Here is a 16,270-nt window from a genome sequence, read left to right on the forward strand (position 1 = left end):
TCTCTCTCAACTGGCTGTGGCCAGGTACTGTACTGAGGAAGGATGTTTCAAAGGCCATCAGGGTTCTGTAAATCAAAAAAAGGTTAGCAGTTAACCCACCACTAGGTGGGATTTCTCTTGGGCTAAAGGCATAGGGAGGGTGGAAGGACAAAAGAGAAGGGGAAATGGAGGTAATTTCAAGGGAGGACAAATTCAGAGGAATTCATTACAATGACACTTCTAATTTTAGGAAATTTTTTTTTTTTTTTTTGGTATCGGGGACCGAACTCAGGACTTTGTGCTTGCGAGGCAGGCGGTGGCACCACTGAGCTAAATCCCTGGCCCCGACACTTCTAATTTTAAGTCACAAAAATCCACCTGAAAACAGTGTAATCAAAAAAGATTTATTACAAGGATTGAGAGATAAGATGTAGTTTTCAACATCAAAGGAAGACCTACAAACTTCAATCTCCTCCAGGTCTTTAGAGATGAAACTCTTCCATGTTATATGCCCACTTATGTCTGTGCTTCATCTCTGTAATTACAGACACACCTTTTACATGCTCATCTAAAATGCATGATAATGGTATTGTGGTTATGTTTTCAAAGTCCTTTCCTTTTCTTTTATAGATAGATAGCATTTATATCTTGAAGTATTTGTGAGTGAAATGGTATCAGGGTTTTGCTTTAAAGTAACACATTTTAAACACATTGGGGAAAGGAAGTGAAGAGTACAAATAACAACATTGGCTGTGAGTTGATAATTGCTGAAGTTAGGAGGTTGGTTACATGGAATTTCATTTTTATTTCCCCTTCCTCTTTCCCGTTCCTTCTCCTTCTTCTATCTCCATGTTTTCTCTCCATGTCTTAGTTAATTTTCTCATTGCTGAGACAAAATACCCGACACCCGAAGTTATAAGAGGAAAGGTTTACTTAGCTCACAGTTTGTAGAGGTTTTAGTCCACAGTTGGCTAGCTCCAAGGCAGGGTGGCACATGGCAGAGGGGCAACAGTTCATGGCAGTGGAATGCAGCAAAAGCAACAAGAGACCTTAACAGCTTTTTTTTCCTGCCCCTTTTATCTTATTCAGATTACTTGCGGGGCGGGTAGCACTCACACCCTTAATCCTAGGGCCTAGCACTGGACCAAGAATCAATCACACCAGATTCAGCCACTTCTGAAAAAAGACTGCATGAAGCTTTGAGGCAACATCTAGACACAAGCCATAACAGGTTCCCTTCCTTTTTGCTATAGACCTATCTCCCTATTTCATATTATCTTTTATTTTACTCTTTATTTATATTTTGGGTTTCTCATATAAGAGAAACCATGCAATATTTAAGCTTGTATGCCTGATATTTCACTTAACATTATGGTCTCAAGGTGCATCCATTTTCCTACAATAGGCTCAAGTTTATCCTGATTTATGGGAAAGTAGTACCTTGTTGTATATAAATGCCACATTTTCTTTATCCATTCATCTGTCAATAGGCATAGAGACCACTTCAAAAATTTCACTATTATCATTTGCGTTATATGGATATGCTGTGTGGGTATGCATGTATTGCTGTAATATGAGGTCTTTACCCCTTTTGGGAAGATACTTAGAAGAGGAATAGATGGGTCAAATGGAATTTCTAGCTTTAGTTTTTTGAGGAATCTTCATACTGATTTCCATAATGGTGGTACTAGTTTACCTTCCCACCAACAATGTATAAGAGCTCCTTTTTCCCCCATTTGCCAGCATTTGTTATTTGATTTTTTGATGATACCAATGCTTTTTGGAGTAAGGTGGAATAGTGATGTCATTTTAAGTTGCATTTCTATAATGACCAGAGATGTTGAACACTTTATGTATTTATTGGCCATTTGTACCTCTGAGAAGTGTGTTCATTTCAGTTGCCATTTTTTTGATTGGATATTTTATTTTGGGGGTCTAATTTTTTTTAGTTCTTTATATATTCTAGATATTAGTCTTTTGTCCAAGGAATTGCTGGCAAAATTTGTTTTTTCCCATTCTGTAGGTTATCTCTCCACTCTATTGGTTGTTTCCTGCTGGGAGCTGATCAGACCTTTGGATACCTGTAGGGGGGACAACTGGGAATATAGACAGAGACAATATTAAAGGTATAAGGGGGTTTGGGAGGAGCTTGCCTCTAGTGGACAAGCTTGATAAACTCCAGGGTGGACCTGCTTTTATTAGCCAGCAAGAAACACAGCGGGTAGAGTAGTGTACTTTTCCTGGAACAGTGACTGCAGTAAGAATGGTGCAAAAAAAAAAAAAAAAATGAGGAACAAGTTAATCCTCACAAAGGGAATAAATTGATGGGGATTAAGTCCTTCTTCATACCCAGAATCCTGCTTTTTTTTTTTTTTTTTGCATTGTTCTCAGCAGATGTTATCTTGCCTGAGGAGTGCTGATTTAAGCTCTTCCCACACAGCCAGGAAACCTGCAACCTTGCACATATTTCCCTATTCCTAAAGCAAATAACATTGGCCTTGAGACTGCAGGACCTAAATCATGTAGCCTGGTCCCCAACAGTTTCCTTTGCTGTGAAGAAACTTTTAAATTTGATATGATCTAATTTGCTGATTCTTGGTGTTATTTCTTGTGTCATTGAGGTTCTGTTCAGAAAGTCTTTGCCTATGCCTATGTCTTCAAAAGTTTTACCTATTTTATCTTCCACCAGATTGGGTGTTTCTGTTTTAACATTTAGATACTTGTTCCACCTTTATTTTATTTTAATACATGGTGAAAGATAGGGTCTAGCTTCAATCTTCTGCATGTGAACAGCCAGTTTTCCCAGCAAATTAGGTAAAGAGGCTTTCTTTCCTCGTTCCTCTAGCATACATTTTTGGTCCCTTTATCAAAGATTAGAGAGCTAAATATGCCTGGAGTTGTTTCTGCATCCTCTATTCTGTTCCACCAATCCACATATCTTTTCTTTTTTTGCCAATACCATGTTGTTTTTATCACTACAGCTCTGTAGTATAATTTAAAGTCCAGCATTCTGATATCCCCTGCTTTGATCTTGTTGCTCAGGACTGCTTTTGCTATTCTAGGTCTCTTCTGTTTCCATATGAATTTTAGGATTATTTTCTTTAGTTCCATGAGGAAGGCTGTTGGTATTTTACTAAGATTGCAAAATCCAACAGCCACAAAAGAAAATAGACATAGAAAGACCTCATCTCAATCTGGTAAAAACCAGTCACAACCTACTGGCTAACATTATATAAAATGGGTAAAACCCAAAAGCCTTCCTTCTAAGATCAGGAACAAGGCAAGGATATCTACTATCACCATTTCTATTCAACATAGTGCTCAAAACATTAGCAAGAGCAATTAGGCAGGAAAATAAATATATAGGAAAGGAAGAAGTCAAATTATTTGCGATGAGTTGATCCTTTACATAGAAGACCACCCAAAATACACCAAAGACTCAGAATTAACAACCAAATGCAGTAATATACCAGTCTACTAAATTAATGCAAAGAAATCAGTAGCATTCCTGTACACTAATAATGAACCCACTGGGAATGAAATTAGGAAAAAAATACAATTCACAATAGCAACAAGAAAAATTAAATACAAACAAATTAACCTAAGGAACTGAAAGACTTCTGCAATGAAAACTATAGCACTTTGGAAAAGGGAATTGAAGAGTACATCAGAAAATTGGGAGATATCCTGTTACTAGAGGCAGTACAAATATTGTCAAAATAGCCATACTTCCAAAATTGATACACAGGTTTAATGAAATCCCAATCAAAATACTAACAGTATTCTTTTCTGTGTCTATTGAGATGATCATGTGATTTTTGTCCTTGCTTCTGTTTGTGTAATATAATACATTTATTGATTTGTGTATGTTGAACCATCCTTACATCCCTAGGATGAATCCTACTTGGTCATGATGTATGATCTTTTGTTTTTGTTTTTGTTTTTTTTGGTACCAGGAATTGAACTCGGGTCCTTGCGCTTGGGAGGCAGGCGGTGGAACCACTGAGCTAAATCCCCGGCCCGATGTACGTTCTTTTTGATGATTCACTGTATTGTTTGCCAGGATTTTTGCATCTATGTTCATTAAAGAGGATAAGCCTGTAGTTCTCTTTTTCAGTTGGGTCCTTTTCTGATTTTGGAATGAGGGTAATGCTAGTTTCTAGGAAGAACTTTGGAAGTACCCATTCCCTTTCAATTTTATTAAAGAGTTTGAGGAGTGTTAGGCCTTCCCTAAAATTCTTGTAGAATTCAGCAGTGAATCCATTGCATCCTGGGCTTTTCTTAGTTGGTAGGTTTTATTTTGTTTTAATGCTTCAATTTCATTAGCTGTTACTGGATTATTCAGGGTTTTTATATCTTCTTGGTTCAGTTTTGGTAATTCACATGTATCTTTAATAATAATTGTAATTTCTTCTGAGTTGCCCAACTTATTGGAGTACAGGTTCTCAAAGTAGTTACTAATAATCTTCTGGATTTCAGCAGTGTTTATTGTGATTTTTGCCTTATTCATTTCTTTTCTTTTCTTTTCTTTTTTGTACCGGGTATTGAACTCAAAACTTTGCACTTGCAAGGCAGGCAGGCAGGCACCAGTGCCACTGCACTAAATCCCTGGCCCCTGCCTTATTCATTTCTAATTGCATTGATTTGAATCTTTTCCATTTATTTATTTATTTATTTATTTATTTGGTCTGACTGGCTAAGGGATTGTCTATTTTGTTTACTCTTTCAAAGAACCAGGTCTTAGATTCATTGATTCTTTGTATTATTTTTTTAGTCTCAATTTCATAATTTTCTGCTCTGATCTTTATTATTTAAAATTTACTTTCTTATACTAGCTTTGAATTTGTATTGTTCTTGCTTTTCTACTGCCTTGAGGCCCACTTTAGGTTATTTATATAGGCATACTCTTCTTTCTGATGTGGGCATTTACAACTATAAACCTCTTATTCATTGTGTCCCCAAAACAAGCAGGAATAGGTATCCTATTTTCAGACAAATTGGACTTTAATCCAAAACTGATCACAAGACACAAAGATGATTACTACATGTGGGTTAAGGGAACAATTCAACGGAAGAGATAACTATTATAAAGATATATGCACCAAATACCACACACCCAGTTTCATAAAACAAATATTACTGGACACAAAAGAACAGATAAACATCAACACAATTACAGTAAGGAACCCCAATACCTCATTATCACAAATAGGTCAAATAGAAAAAAAAATAGATCATATGCTAGCCCATAAAGCGTGCTTAAGTAAATGCAAAAGAATCAAAATTATTTCATGCAAAAAAATTATTTCATGCATATTATCAGATCTTAGTGTTACTGGGTTTTAGGGTGCTGGAGACTCCTTCTGGAGGGGGTTTCTAGGTTTTTTCTGTCCTAGGCAAAGAATTGGTCAAGACAAGCACAAAAGGTAACAAAGATTTATTAAAGGTAGGAAAAGAAACAGGCTCTGCAGAGCGAGTTTGGGCCAGTAAAAGTAGGGAAAAAAATTATGCCCTACAGTGTAGGGTGGGCCACCATGCAAGAGCAAACACAGTGGCAAAAACTCAATGTGGCCTGTCCTCAGGCTGACATTAGGCAAGGCTATCTTATCAAAAACTTGCTTGAGTTCTTGTGAGAAGTCCACATGCAGAGCTTTGGAAACTGTTCTGTCTAGGATCTTGTAATTAACAGGTCACATCTACTTCCCCAGCAAGCTTTGCCACTCCTTGAACTCCTGTCTCAATAGTGCAATGAAACTAGAAATCAATGGCAAAAGAAACCACAGAAATTATGCATATACATGGAACTTAAATACTCTCTTGAATAATCCATGGGTCACAGAACAAATTAGACAGTTCCTAGAATCAAACCATAAAGCCAGTATAACATACCAGAATTTATGGGATGCATTGGGTATATCCACTATGTGGTTCTTTCCACTTTTGTACACATTTGAAAATTTCCATTAAAAAAGAAAGAAAAATAGGACACAGAAAAGACTGGATCCATCTTGGCTTAGGAATTCAACAAGAAAGAGGGTGATGGGAATGGATTGTCCAAACTGTTTTAGTTATAATGTTCTGTTTCACTGGAAACTTTATGTAACTAAAGTGTTACACTGAACAGGGTTGAAATAAAATAACAACACTATTTTAAAGGAAACAGGGAAAAAGTTTATTCTAAGCCAAATATGAGTGACTATGGCCTGGGAAAACAGATTCACGTTACCTACCCTGAATGACATGGTCCACTGTGAAAGGTTACATGAGCTTTTGAAGTCATAAAACAAATGTATGAGGGGTCATCAAGAAGGTGGATACAGAAAGGTGGGGAAAGTTCTTCCACAGTATTCAGATGCTATCTTTATCATCTTTACAATCCTGTGAAATTTTTTACAGGATTCAGATGTTACTTTTACCATCTTCTTAGCTTCAGGGCTCATAGTGACTACAGGGCAGGTTTATCATACATTCTAACAATTTTATCTGGCAGTCAGGATGTTAGGTCAGATACAGAGGTTGATGGAAAATGGCTATTAAAAGGGCTAAAGATAGTCCAAGTTAACTTTAGTTTTTATCTGCAACATTCAAGCTCATCACAATCACAATGTTCTTTCAGCCAATGTCAATCTGCAGCTTCTTCAACATAAACATGGCTTCTTTGGGGAATTTCAGTTCACAATAGCATTGGTTAAGATCTTTTTGATTTTAAGAGAAATGGCTAAGATGATACAAAAATCAAGAACATGATTGGGTTGATGAACTCACTACACCTTTTCTTGCTATAATAATTGCTGGACCACTTTCCCTACCTTTTTGCATTCTGTCACCCAAAGAAAGATGAAGTTATTTGGGAAATGTTTTACTCAAGCATCATCATATCTAACAGAGTCTCAGGAGGGAACATATGAGGAAAAATCATGAGGACTACAAAAATAATGATCTGCCTACTCGATAGAGACAATAGTCTTCAGGATAGTCATATATATATTAAAGGTATTTGGGCAGAATGTCAATTATCTAAGAGATCTTCTAGGTCATAGAACAAAATAAGAGGCTGAGAAGAGAACTAGTCATTCCTTCTTGTAAGATGTATTTTATAAAATGGAAAAATGCCTCTATTTCTTGACTCATATTTTCTTCTGGACACATACCACAGAAAGCTGGAAAATAGATTTTCACCTTGCAAAGCACAAGGTCCTGAGTTCCATTTCCAGTAGCAAAAAAAGAAAAGTGGGGCCTGAGATGTAGCTCAGAGGTACTGTGCCTGCCTGGCAAGCGCAAAGTCCTGAGTTCCATCCCTAGCACTGGAAAAAACAAAAAAAAGAAAGAAAGAAAATAGATTTTAGCTATGTGCCCAGAAGAAAATGTGAATCAAGTCTAGAATTATATAACAAAATACTCTTATTTTTGTTGTTGTTCTTTTTTAATTAGTATGTTATCTCCAAGTCCAGTTCATTAGTAAGGGAAAAATGGCCTTGACAAGTAATAATGAGGCAGCAGATCAGGGTGTGGCAAGCTGAACTATCAATCACAAAGGTCTAGGACACATGTGCAGAACAGTTTCCAAAGCCCTGCATGCAGAACCAATCAGAAAGCATTATCCTCCATTCTTCTTATGAGGACCCAATCAGGTTTTTGATATGATGGCCTAGACCTGATGTCAACCTGAGGAGTGGAAGATACAAAAGACATTTCCTTGTGGCCACTCTCTTTCACAGTGGTCTACTTTCACACTACATAGTGTACTTCTTTTCCTACTTTATTTGGCTCAAACTCACTCTGCAAAGCATGTTTCTTTTCTTTTCATACCTTTAATAAATGTAAAACCTCACTCAATACCTTTCGTATTTGTCTTGACCAATTCTTTGCTCAGGACAGAAAGAACCTAGAAATCACCTCTAGAAAGACACTCCAGCACCCAAAAACCCGGTGACATATTTGGTGAGCCAGGCAGAAGGTAAGGTCTTTAGGCATCATTTTGTTTCTCTCTAAAATCTACAGCCATGGTAGGGTTTTTTGTTTTTTCCTTTCCCTCTCTCTCTCTCCCCTAGGAGAAAGCTCCAATCCCCTTCTTATTCCTTCTCTCCCAGATGGGCTTTCATCCTTTGGAGGGCTCACATCTATTTTGGCTATTGGGGAGAGCAGGGAATCATATGGTGGTAAAATTAATGGAAGCGGGGAAACTCAGGAAGTTTTCTCATGGCTCCAGGAACATTTTCCTAGTGTGTCCCATAGTGGGAGGCAGGGAGGAGAAATGCGTGGCCTCTGTGTTTTTCTCAGCTGGTAAGAGGCCCACAGGTTTCCCTCAAGTTTATTTCCCCTTTTCTTTCTTCTCTTTCCTATTTTTGGTCACTCATTGAGGAATCAAGTCAGTAAAGAGCTGTGAACAGAGGCAGTTATTAACCCAGTCTCAGAACACATTGTTCAGGTTCTATATGTGTAGTCTAGAGTTTACTATGCCTTTTTGTCCTCATGATTCTCTTCTCCATATTACTGTTCTTAGCTTTCTCATTCTTTTGGCAAAATAGCTATTATAGCTGGGCACAGAGCCACACGCCTGTAATTCCAGCACTCGGGAAGCTGAGGCAGGAGGATTGACATGAGGTCATTGAGGCCAACCTGGGCTACATAGTGAGACCTTGTCTCAAAAGAAAAAAGGCTATTGCTAACTAGGTCTCTTGAGTAGTCACCTATCCCAGTTTATCCCTTTTTGTGCTCAAATTTTCATCAGTGCCTTTATCCTAGAAAGCCTTTTATGTCTGGGTATCCTTTTAAGGCCTTATTTCATACCAGTCTACCTTTCCATCATTTGGTTCATCATGTGAGTTAGTCACATGCGTTGATCATTTTGGTTCATCCTGTAGATCAGCCACCCGGATTCTACCATATTGGGTGGCCATTTTGATTCACCCTTTGGTTTATCCTGTGAGTTGGCCACATGGATTCTGCCATGTTTGTTGATAATTTTAGTTGGTTATGTGGGTCAGTTGTATGGTTCTGTCCTTTTTATTCATCATTTTCTCTTCTTTTAAGCTGACCTCATGGTCACCAGGCAATCTCATCCTTATAGATAAAGAGCTAAACCTCCAATTTTAGGGAATATATGGGCCTCCTCCCTTCTTATCTTCTGAATTGGGTTAGATCCCTTCCCTGTTTATTTCCTCTAACAAAAATTCAGGTAATTTAGAAACATATGCCTGATGACCTAAGAAAAACAAAGGAACAGGCAGTAAAGGTCAACTCATGTGATTGTATGCAAAAACAGAGCCATTTTGTACTTCATACTCTGTAAGTTTTCTTTTTCTTTTTCTTTTTTTTTAACTTTTTCTTAAAAGAAGCTTCTATTACTAATTCCTTACAGAAAGTACCAAAGGTTTTTATTATTGGGGTAAATGCAAGGGATTTTGTTTCTCAGATGTCTAAGGAAGCCCCCAAGTAGGGCTCCACCCTGATCTCTTTTAAGAGTTTTCTAAGGGAGCCCCAGAGTGGGCTCCACCCTGACCTCCTGGGCTCAAGTGGCTATGGGAGCCCACTGAAGGCTTCTACCCTAATCTCTTGTGAGTTTCTAAGGAAGTCTTAGGGGTTGCTCTATCTTTCTCTCTAGGGACTCTCTCTAGAGACTCCCTTTCTAAGGGAGCCTGGGGGGACTCCACCCTAATCTCTTAAAAGATCTGTTTCTCAAGTGGCTAAGGAAGTGTCTGGATGGGGGTCTTCACCCCGATCTCATGAGAGTTTCTAAGGGAGCCCTTAGAGGGCTTCACTCTTCTGCCTAAGGAGTTAGTAAGCCACAGTATGGGGAGTCCTAAGGCTAAGAGAGTCCAAAAGGCCCCACTTTTCTAGTGAAGCACTGGTGCCTCTGACAGAGCTTCAAGCAGAGATGGCTGCTTATTAAGTATCTGAGTCTCACAAGGAATGCTTTGTGAACTCAATGGGTGTCCTCCTTCTGCATGGGATGCCATCTAAAGAACTCCACACCTAGTTCTCTCTCTCCATAGACCCCAGGATGAATCATAGGAAACACCATGAATAGCATCCCACAGACCCCACTGACCTTGCCACCAGACCATATCCTTGATCAGTGGGAATGGTTTGACCCTGACAATTTGAAAAAGGAATTACTTACAATAGAGTTTGAACTCAGTATAAGTTAGAGAATGGAGAGTGATGGGTACTGGATGGCAGTTTAAATTATGATACTATTTTTCAGTTAGCTCATTTCCACAAAAGACAAGAAAGGTGACATAAAGATAGGTTTTTATTGCTTTATCCCTGGAAAGCCCACAAAACTATGATATTTAGAGTGGCTCCTGAGGAAGAGGGCAATGCTATCATTGATGATCCTGTCCTCAGATCCTCACCTGTCTCTCAAGGGAATATGTGTGTCTCCCATCTGTTTAATGAAGACAACCATATTGTGAGGTCTCCTTATAATCTTCAGGCTGGTAAATCAGTTCCCTTCCCTTTAAGTGACTCAGGAACTCTACCAGACTAGTGCCCCAGAGAAACTCAACATTCCTTAGCCCCCTCAGACAGCTTTAATCTCCCCAGGATGTACTCAGAGTGGTGCTTCTCCACCTCTAACTTAAAACTTGTCCTGCTCCTGAGAGGTCCCAGGAGCAGAGGGGACTACTTGAGTCCAGGTCCCTTTTTCAGGTGCAGATATTCAATAATGCAAAGAATGGCTAGGCTGACTTTTGGAGGATCCTAGTAGATTTGCAGATGAGTTTCAAACTTTGATCCTCACTTTTGACCTATTGTAGCAAGATGTCAAAATCATCTTGGCTGCTTGCTGTACACCAGATGAAAATCAAAGAATCCTAGAAGTGGCTAAGAGCTATGTGGATTAACAATATATTTTTAAAAAGAAAAAGGAATCACTCTGAAGAAGCTGTCCCTTTGAAAGAACAAAACTGGAACTATAATACCTAATGATGGACTATGAATGATGTCTAACATGATAATACACTTTTCATGGGAATAAAAACTTGCATTGAGAAATTTGTTAATTATGAAAGGGTGAGAGAGATCACACAGGGCAAAGAGAAAAATCCAGCTGTCTTTCATAGTTGATTAGTAGAAACTTTTTACAAATATACAAACCTAGATCTATCTTCCAAGCAGGGACAGGCACTGAGGGGACATCTTTTCATTAGTCAGCCCCAGATATTCAGCATAAATTACAAAATCTTCAGATAGGCCCTGGACCCTTATGACTCAATTGCTGGACATGGCCTTTTCTGTGTTCAACAATCAGGATCTAGATGAAGATGGAAGAGAAGGGCCAGAATTATGGCTGTCACAATTGGTAAAGACTTCAAGCACACTCAAGCTGTCTAAGAAAAAATCTAAGGACAATCAAGAAAAAAGTTCCTGTTTTTTGGTTTGTTTTGGTACCAGGGATTGAACTCAGAACCTTGTGCTTGAAAGACAGGCAGCAGAACCACTGAGCTAAATCCCTGGCCCAAGAGTTCCTGTTTTAAATACAAGAAGACTGGACACATGACTGTATTAAGCCACCACCCATGCTCTGTGCCAAGTGTTAGGTGGCCAATGTGCCTGACTCACAGCACTGGAGGATTGACTGTCTCTCCTCCCAGAGAAGGGCTAGGCCAGCCAAAACCTTCATCTTCCATTCTGATGATGACTGAAGGGGCCAGGGCAACCTGCAATGCCCTTGTCCATGGACATTACTATCTTCTGTGAGGAGCCCCAGGTGACTCTGGATATCATAAGTGAGCCAATTCAGTTACTGCCAGATATAGGGGCAGCTCATTCTGATTTAACTTCCTTCTCTGGAAATCCTTCCTCTAGATCTATAGCCATAATTGGGGTTGAGGGGGTTCTTAGTCAGAGCTTCTTTATACCTGCTCTGACATGCCACTTCGAAGGCTGAATGTTTAACTGTGACCTTTTAATTGTTCCATGGTGTCCTACTCCCTTACTAGGAAGATATTTACTAGATATTTACTAGTAAATTGGGGGCAATTCTCCAATTTTGGCAAAGGCCAAGGCAGATTTTATCTATTGAGACTATGCCAGGTCATCCTTCTAGATACCCCTGATGTTAACATAAAGACTTATACTACTCTTAATCCTGCCTCATTAATGTCTGCAGGCAGAAGTAGATTTATTGAAGGACATCAAAAGGCAGGTTATACAGTTGTCAGTTCACAAGTCACTGAAGCAAAACCTCTTCCCCAGGGACCTCTGCTCAAAAACCAGAGCTCATAGCTCTTACTTGGGCACTGATACTAGGAAAAGGCCAAAAGCTAAATAGCTATACAGACTCCAAATATGCTTTTTTGGTGCTACATGTTCATGCAGCAGTCTGGAAAGAAAGGGGCTTATTAACTAATGAGCAATCATCTACAAAGCACAAGTAGGAAATTCTACAACTCCTAGAGGCAGTCTATCTTCCCAAGCAGGGTGCTGTAATGCATTATAAGGGACACCAAAGAGACATGTCTAAAGCCTGAGAAATTGAAAGGCTGATAGGGAGGCAAGAAGAGCAGCCTTACAGACCCTCAAGACCCTAGCCTTATTCCTAGTTCCTGTGGAACTATTAAAATCAGTCTATATTCCCCCAGATAAATGGGCCTTAGGAAAATGGCGGATTAAAGAGGGACTCCGGTGGTATTTAGAAAACAAACTGGTACTTCCTCAAGGGACACATTAGAAGGCTTTAAAACACTTCATGATTCTTTCCATATGGCAAGAGATTCCTACATTGGAAATGGTCACTCAAATTTTTTGCAGGACTAGGATTAGTGGCAACCACCTGACAGGATTACAAAGCTTGTCTACTCTGTGCCTACGGTAACCCTGGCAAGCCCAAACCACCTCCTTTGTTAGAACCTGTACAGAGGAGGACATACCTTGAAGAGAACTAGGAACTAGACTTTACCCACCTGCGGGGATTTAAACAAATATTGGTCCTAATTGACACTTTTACAGGCTGGATTGAAACCTTCCTTACTTGTTTAAAGTGCTCCTCAAAGAAATCATTACCCAGTTTGGACTACCCCAATCCCTTCAGAGTGACAATGGGTCTTCTTTTACCTCTCAAATAACTCAGGAGGTGGCAAAGACTTTAGGAATAAAGTACCACCTCTATTCTACATGGAGACCTCAGTCTTCTGGAAACCAGAATCCTAAAATGAACTCTGGTAAAACTTTGCCAAGAGACTTGGCTCTAATTATTGCCAATAGTACCCATGAAGGTTCAAAATATCCCTAAAACTGGGCTAAATACGAGTCCATTTGAGATGTTATACAGGAGGGCTTTTCTATCTTCTGATATGGTAGAAGACCCAGGGCATAAGACCCTTAGAGTACCTTATTAACTTGGGTCAATTACAACAGGTTATTCAACTGTATGGGATCAAAGTCCTGCCAGCTCCTGGCCCAGGGGGCACAATCTAGTGTCCACCGTGGAAACCAAGTGCTCATTAAAACTTGGAAAGAAGGAACTCCTGCAACCAATTAATGGAAGGGATCCTTTTCAGTGATCCTTGCCACGCCCAGTATAGTAAAGGTGGTAGAGACAGATATAGCAGCTGGATTTACCTTTATAGGAAAAAGCCAGTCTCACTTGAACTGTCTGAAGAAAAAGACTACCCAAAGAACAAAGATTCTACTATGAACCTCTGGAAGACCTGAGGTTCCTCTTCAAAAAGCAAAACTTCAGTACTACTCTAGGTGCACATAAAGACAATCACTAATGACCCTAATGCACCACAGCTTAAATGGGGACCTACATTGAGACTCCTGTGTTTAATTAGCTCCATAATATGGCTAATCTTGCTAGGGCTATGGCTCTCAGGCTCATGATAATTTATCTAACATCCCTCTTGCCATACTTTCTCCTCCACAGGAAATACGGGAATCTGACCTGCTCCTTCTTGTATCTGGGCTCTATATCCCCAACCTAATAATAAAGTAACTCTCCTGACAAATTCATCAAGCTGTCTCCCATCAAACAGGCAGCTCATCAGTCCTTTACATATAGACAGTAACCCCTTTGTTATGGTCTTCTGACAAGTTTTTATTTCAACCTAGCCAGTGAACCACAACATTCTAAGGTAGTTGGAGAAAACATAATCCCAAGTACAGCCTATAACTCCTTTCAGCAGAAAGTAGCTATATGAAGATGGAAACCTTCATTCTCTCAGCACACAATAAATGGGGATTTATGTCTCCCATTAATGGCACAAAGAACTGAGGTCCAAGGAAGTTGAGGATACAGTGAGGGAATGGTTCCTTACTGCCTTGGTGACATTTTGATAAATCTCCAGGCCTGAATGGTTTCACTACTGAATTATGCCAAACAAAAGAATAGGCAATTTTATACCATCTATTCCAGGAAATAAAAGAAGGAAATAACTTATTAGAGAGTTTTAATAGGGTCACAGGATGCAAAATTCATACACACAATCTTATTTCTATAGACTAGCACTGAATATGTTGCAATTGAAATTAGAAACTTAAAACGATTCAAATTGGAAAAAAAATCCCCAAACCTAAAACCTTCAATCTAAATCTAAAAAACCATGTTCATGGGGCCGGGGATTTAGCTCAGTGGTTCCACTGCCTGCCTTGCAAGCGCAAGGTCCTGAGTTCGATCCCCGGTACCAAAATACAAAAACAAAAACCATGTTCAGGACTTGTACGAAGAAAATCACAATGAGAAAAGAAGGAAATAATGGAAACGGGGCTTCTATAAATAAGGAAGGGGAAAAGGGGTTGATGGAAGGGGAGGGGAAAGGGAAAAAAGGAATCAAAGTACACCATGTAAAGGTACAAATTCCCTATGATGAATGTTATTATTATGTAAATCTAAATTGTACCAAAAATATTAAAAGTGAAAAAAAGAAAACCACAGCACTCTGATAAATTTTAAGAAGACCTAAACAAACAGAAAAAGAGTGTACTTATGGACTCATTCAACACACTGAAAATGTCAATTCTCCCCAAATTTTTATCAAAATCTCAGAATCTTTTGTAGATACTGATAAACTATTTCAAATTTACATGGAAATGTAAGGAAAATGAGAGGAAAGAAAATGTGATGGAATCACACCACGTAATATTCTAATACTTACTAGTTATAGAAATTAAGACAATGTAACAATTAACAATGGTAGAGAGATAGATATACAGATCAGTGGAACAGAACAGAGCACCCAGAAACAGAGGCACATAAGCATATCCAACTGATTTCAACAAAAGCAGGGAAGTAATTCAATGAAAAAAAGTTTTTTGTTTTTTGTTTTTAACAAAAATTGTTAGAGTAACTGTACACTCTTAGGCAAAAAATGAACCCTGCCTTAAACTTCACACTTGATACAAAAAGTAACTCAAAGTGGGCATCTCCAAATGTGAAGACTGAAACCATGAATCTTTTAAAAGACACCATGGGAGAGAATCTTTGTGACTTAGGGCCAGGTGGAGTTCTTGGACATGACACCAAAGTCATGAACCCTCAAAGAAAACTACCAATAAATTAGATTTTGTCAAACCATACAAGGTACAGACTGGGAGAAAATATCTGCAATTCATAATTCTGACAAAGGATTTACATCCAGAACACAAAGAACTCTCTAAACGCAACTGTAAGAAAATTTAAGAATCCAATTAGAAAAATATACAAAAACACTTAATCAGAGGTTATTCGAATGGCAAATGATATTCAATATTAAGAACCAGAAAAAAAAGAACGTAAAAAGATGTTCAACATTATTAGTCACTGGAAAAATACAAATTAAAGTCATGATGATATGCTACTACACACTTACTGGAACTACGTGAAAAAAATAAAGATACACAAAAACACCCCACAATACCAACTGCTGTAAGGATGTAGGGTGACTGGATTTCTTATACATCCAATGGTGGAAATGTAACATAGTATTCTGTAAGAATCTGGCAATTTGTTATAAACACAGACTGGCTGTAAGAGTCAGCAATTGTACTCATAGGTATTTTTTCTAGAGAAATGAAAACATGTCCACCCAAAAAATCTAAGTGTTTATGGTAACTTTCTTTGAACAGCTAACAGCCAGAAACAACAAAATGTCCTTTAATAAGTGAATACTAAGTTGTGGTTCAGCTCTAAAATGGAATATTATTCAGCAATAAACAGAACAAACCCTTCATGCATGCAACAGGTTGATGCTATCTCAAGAGCATTACCCTGAGTAAGAGAGGAGGTGCCAATCTCAAAAGGTTATATACTGTATGGTTCCATTTATGTAACACTATTGAAATGACAAAATTATAGTGATAGAGAACA

At 38.6% G+C, this 16,270-nt stretch overlaps 1 protein-coding gene across 2 annotated transcripts in view; it reads right to left on the reverse strand.

The window, feature by feature from the left end:
* Positions 1-362: 362 nt before the first annotated feature.
* Positions 363-16,270, reverse strand: part of Znrf2 (zinc and ring finger 2) — a 148,224-nt gene continuing 132,316 nt past the window's right edge. Inside the window, exons 6-7 of one of the 2 annotated variants that reach the window (XR_015449308.1) lie at positions 11,080-11,236; positions 363-10,369 (exon numbers count right to left, since the gene is read on the reverse strand). The gene's annotated coding sequence lies outside the window, so the exon portion shown is untranslated. Of the gene's footprint in view, positions 11,237-16,270 lie in introns of both variants that reach the window. The other variant, XR_001183124.3, reaches the window with a different exon arrangement.

Source organism: Heterocephalus glaber, unplaced genomic scaffold (genome assembly GCF_053883595.1).
Source record: "Heterocephalus glaber isolate CG9 unplaced genomic scaffold, H.glaber_assembly_v1.0 deba00000676, whole genome shotgun sequence".
NCBI classification, from domain to species: Eukaryota; Metazoa; Chordata; class Mammalia; order Rodentia; family Bathyergidae; genus Heterocephalus; species Heterocephalus glaber.